A 5,532-nucleotide genomic window follows, 5' to 3' on the forward strand; every position below is an offset into this window, starting at 1 on the left:
GAGTTGATTATGATTACAGATCTACAAGGGTGGCTATTTATAGCCCCGTACAAATGACTTCTTATCCGACTAGAACTCTATCCCTAAATTTAAACAGAAAAACTTCTTATCCGACTAGAACTCTATCCCTAAATTTAAACAGAAAACGAATATTTACAAGTACGATTCGTACTATTTTCACGCGCTTCATGGGCTGATCCCTTCTTCATCTTCATAATCTTTTTTAAGCCCACATCGGCCCAACTATTCCAACCTCCTAATCAGCCGATCACCTCTTTGGCAAGGGGGTAACCGATCAGGACCCACATGTCAAGGGCTCAGACTCATCCCGACCCTGGGAACTAAGGTCGGACGAGGCGGAGATCCTCCTTTGGAGGGTCGGGCGCGTCTGATCCCAAACCTCTGGGGTCGGGCGAGGCGGAGATCCTCCCTCGGAGGGTCGGGCGCGTCCGATCCCAAGCCTTAGGGGTCGGGCGAGGCGGAGATCCTCCCTCGGAGGGTCGGGCGCGTCCGATCCCAAGCCTCAGGGGTCGGGCGAGGCGGAGATCCTCCCTCGGAGGGTCGGGCGCGTCCGATCCCAAGCCTCAGGGGTCGGGCGAGGCAGAACTCCAAGGATCGATTGGCCGATCCTCGACTGTAGCATAAATTGGCCGATCCTTGACTGTAGCAGCAATCGGCCGATTTCCAATCGTCGCCCTTAAATCTCGCCGCATCTCCTAATTTCTTCCACTTCTAACGCCGATTTTACTCGTGTCAAAATCTGGCGTCAACATTATCTTAAACGGAATGACTTATACTTCTTCCGTACAAAAAGCTGATTTTAGGATATAAAATTTATGAAAAAATAGTCATTGTAACCTCATTTGGTATGTGAATGTGCACGCAATATTCGATTAGCGTCAAATGTGGCCAATAAATAAGGGCAAGAAATATCATTTTACCTTTTGTTAATGTGTTATAGAATTTCTAGAATGAATTGTTAACCCCTACTTCCCAACTGGCCGTCGCTCCTACTCGCCGGTGGTGCTGAGAGAGGGAGAGAGAGGGGACAGGGAGAGGAAGATAGGGGGTGGGGGCAAAGAGAGAGGACAGAAGCAGGTATGGGGTAGTGGATAAGGTGGATGGGACGACAGGGTACTAAAGGTTGGGAGCTCCTTTAGTCCCGGTTGGGAGCTCCAATCGGTACTAAAAGTCACCCATTAGTACCGGGTGGAGCCTTAGTACCGGTACTAAAGGAGGTCACGGGGGATCCTGGGGAACTAGTTGTTAGACCTGGTACTAATGCTTACATTAGTACCGGGTCAAAAACCAACCGGTACTAAGGGCTAGGACCAATGCTCAGTTTTCCAGTAGTGTGAGGTAGTTGTTTCGCAACACAACGATATTTTTCTCCCTTCTCCCTCTCTCTCCCCTCTACATCATCAAAATTTTACGTGCCATTGCATGAGACAACCTATGAGACCAATGACGTGTAAGACCAATAATGTGTAGCAATGTACTTACCTAATCCCTATATATGACAATATATTATCTTAAACGGAATTACTTATACTCCTTCCGTACAAAAAAGGTGATTTTAGGATATAAATTTATCAAAAAATAGTCATTGTAACCTCATTTGGTATGTGAATGTGCACGCAACATTCGATTAGCGTCAAATGTGGCCAATAAATAAGGGCAAGAAATATCATTTTACCTTTTGTTAATGTGTTATAGAATTTCTAGAATGACTTGTTTTTTTACAGAGGAAAAACATTACTATGTACATTTCATAATGAATCTAGTAATAAATCTCATTTTGTCAATTTATGTAAAATTTTGGATATTAATTACTTCCTCCGGTCAAAAAATAAGTGGCTTTTGGAAATGGTCTGTATAATACTTCTTTGACTACAAATTTTTGTTAATTATAATACATTTGTAACACATAGCCTCCATCTTGACCAAACTAAAAGATGCAGGGATTCGACATTGCCATTCTTTAGTACCCTCTCATGTGGCCATTATTTCTCCGAAATAACAGTCCCTCTAACCTTTTCAAGCAGTACTATAAGTTTGCGGTACCTATGTAGTAAGCCAATCAGACGGCACCACGTTCCTAAAATGGACATGGTCCAACCCAAAAGACAACAGAGGTTTAACCCAATCCAACGTAGACAGTAAGCATATTATTAAACATTTTGATTTAGATTCACTACACCAAATTGGAATTGTTTTGGCGGCTAGCGGGATTTTTTTGGCAGCCGAATTAAAGCCGCCAAGGTATAGAGTGTTTTCCTTAGCAATGCTTGCAAACAGCCAAGAATATACAATTCCATGGCACGCCAACGTATATTAGCTGCTGCATCAACTTACTGTAAATTTCTCAAGTGCGCGGTTACTTTTTAGCACGCAGAGAATAACTTAATTGTCTGCAAAGCCATTAACTATAGTATGATGGGAACTACTAGTAGAGACCATGTTCAACAAGGTCCAACTGCATTTAAACAAGTCAAAATGCCAACTAGTTATTACAGAGTGCAACAAATATTGGATCGCCACACTGATAGAAGACATCATCGTCACAAATGCAAACTTGCATTGCTGCTTAATTGCATATATAGTTGTCAAGGAGATAATCTATTAGCAGTTAGACCTTCTCGTATATTGACGGAGCTGAAACCGGTGCAGATGAAACTGAAAGCTGTGCATAATATGAAAAACACAATGAACTCAGAGGCATTCTGGAAATTCTGATGCATGAAAAGTGATCCAATGTACTGGATTGTCATAAGCAAATGAGACTTTACTAGCCAGCAATTGTAATAGATATTATCATGGTCACATAAGGAACATTAATAAACTGCAGAAATATTCAAGACATATTGGAAATGTTTCATGGATAATCTGGGATTCGAAGATAAATGGACAAGATATAATGGTCCTGAATAAATTCATTGGATAATTAATCTTGCATAATATAAAATACCAGTTATTTCTTTGTCAAGAATACTTTACTTCCACTCAACTATAATGGACATTATCATGGAAATATGAAGTACAGCAATAAACTGCAGAGATATCCATAACAAGTATTCAATCATGCTAGACTGACATATTAAAGAAATGTAATGGATGATGTAGGATATGAAGATAAACGCACAAGATATGATAGACCCCAAAAAATTTATTGGACAATTAATCTCGTAGAATATAAAATAAACTGCAGAGATATTCAAAAGAAGTATTCAATTATGCTACAGTGGCATATTAAAAATTGTAATGGATGATCTAGGATATGAGGATAAACTGACAAGATATGATAGATAAAAAATTCATTAGACACTAAATCTCCCAGCATACAAAATAAACTGCAGAGATATTGAAAACAAATATTCAGTTATACAAGACTCACATATTAAAACATGTAATGGATGATGTAGGATATGAAGATAAACGGACAAGATATGATAGACCCAAAAGAATTTATTGGACAATTAATCTAGCAACAAGATAAACTGCAGAAATAAAGAAGCATTAAGAGTGAAAAATAGTTAGCTTACATTCAGACAATATGTTCTTTTGTTGGATTCTAATTTCCTCGAGGGGTATGTATGCCACTGCTCACAAAGCACTTCAAAAAGTTGTCAACCCTTTCATCAACCTGGTGACATCTCACGTCAATTCTCCGGAGGTTTCCCAACGTAATTAGGTTGTATATTGCTTTTGATACAACCATATTGTTAGGTTGACCTTCCTGTATCAAGCAAAATGCAATAACTAGATAAGTTATTGATGGATGATAACATTGTTAAAAGATTTTTGTGAAGTAAAAGGATACCTTTGAAAGTTCAAGAGTGAGGTTCTCTAGAACTAGTGAGTGTTGGAGAATGCAAATTAGCGCATGGTCGTCAGTAGCCACACACCATCCGTTGAGTAATAAAGTCTTCAGCTTACTAAATGTAGGACACGCTACCGGAAAACTTGCCTTTAGTCCTGGTTTGTAAGAGCTATATTTCTCCAATGCCCAACCAAGATTAAGTTTTTAAAACAAAAGAAGTTCTTTCGTCCCGGGTCATTCATCCGGGACTAAGGACCTCCTTTAGTCCCGGTTGGTAATACCAACCGAGACTAATAAGTTCCAAAAAAGATAAAAAAAGCCACCACGCCCCACACCCATAGGCCGCCCGCGCGTGCCGCCGGCCGCCACCCACGCACGCCGGCTGCCTCCACCTCCGCTTGTGCCCACCCGCCGCCACCACACGCCTCCACTCCGCCCTGCACCGTCGGTGCCACCCCGCCCTGCACCGTCGGGCCCGCCCGCTCCGCTTCGCCCCGCTCCGCCGGCGCAGCTCCCTCGTGCGCCGCCCGCCCACACCCACCCCGCTCCACCGGTGCCACTCCGCCCGCGCCTACTGGTGCTGCTTCGCTCCCTGCCGCAGGCCCGCCGGCCCGCGCGCCGCCACCCTCCCTTGCCCCGCTGCCACTCCTTACTGCCAGTGAGGGCTGAGTAGAGGGGGAAGGGGAGGGGTAGCACAGGGGGAGCGGGTGGGAGAGGAAGAGAGGGAGGGGAGGGGGCGTCGATGGAGATCTGCGCGAGAGGAAGGAGAGGAAGAGTGGGAGGGGAGGGGGCGCCGGTGGAGATCTGCACGAGAGGAAGGAGAGGAAGAGAGGGAGGGGAGGAAGCGCTAGTGGAGATCTGCACGAGAGGATAACAAAAAGGGGGCGCGCGAGGAGAAGATATTAATGTGGAGAGAGGGGTGGGGCACATGGAAAGGGCATTTTGTCCCGGTTGGAGCCACCAATAGAGACAAAAGCTCCTTTTTATCCTGGTTGGTCTATCCAACTGGGACAAAAGATTAAATCCTGGTTGGAATTACTAACTGGACAAAGGGAGGGGGGGTCTTTTCTCCGGTTGGAATTTCCAACCGGAACAGGGGGGGGCCGTCGGTGCCAAATTTCTAGCATTTACAACTAGGACTAAAGGGGACGTTTAGTCCCGGTTAGTCTCTACAAGGTCAGTTCTCTCAAATCCCTTTTGAGTATAAACTAGCGAAATTTGTAAAAGCAGTGGCAACTCATTATTAAATTTTTAAACTATAAGCGGCGTTGATGATACTGAAGCAAACATTAGTTTAATTTGGCAAAACATAAAACAGATAATTTAAGAATGCGAAATAGTAGTAACAGTAGTAGTACCGCTTCAGGGACAGATATCAACTTCAACTCCGTAGCAGCTGCCAATGCTTGGAGAAGCACACAGCCTGCAGTGGCATCATCGATGCCATAACAATTCACGCAGGAGTCATCATCACAATATCCAGGGTCACCGTTGTGGCAAATATGCACCGACTTATCGTCGTTTAAAACCTCCGCAGCCACCAACAATGGCATGTCTTCAAGCACAGGAGTTCTGCCGGCATTCGACGTCAGCTTAAGCAAAACAAGGCCTGGGGCAGATATCCGAGTCGGCTTCACAAGTTTTGTGGCTCACTGCACTGTTCGTTCGTCTCTACCAAGAGGCATGTTTTAACTTCCAACTTCCAAGAACCC

Source organism: Setaria viridis, chromosome 8 (genome assembly GCF_005286985.2).
Source record: "Setaria viridis chromosome 8, Setaria_viridis_v4.0, whole genome shotgun sequence".
NCBI lineage: Eukaryota > Viridiplantae > Streptophyta > Magnoliopsida > Poales > Poaceae > Setaria > Setaria viridis.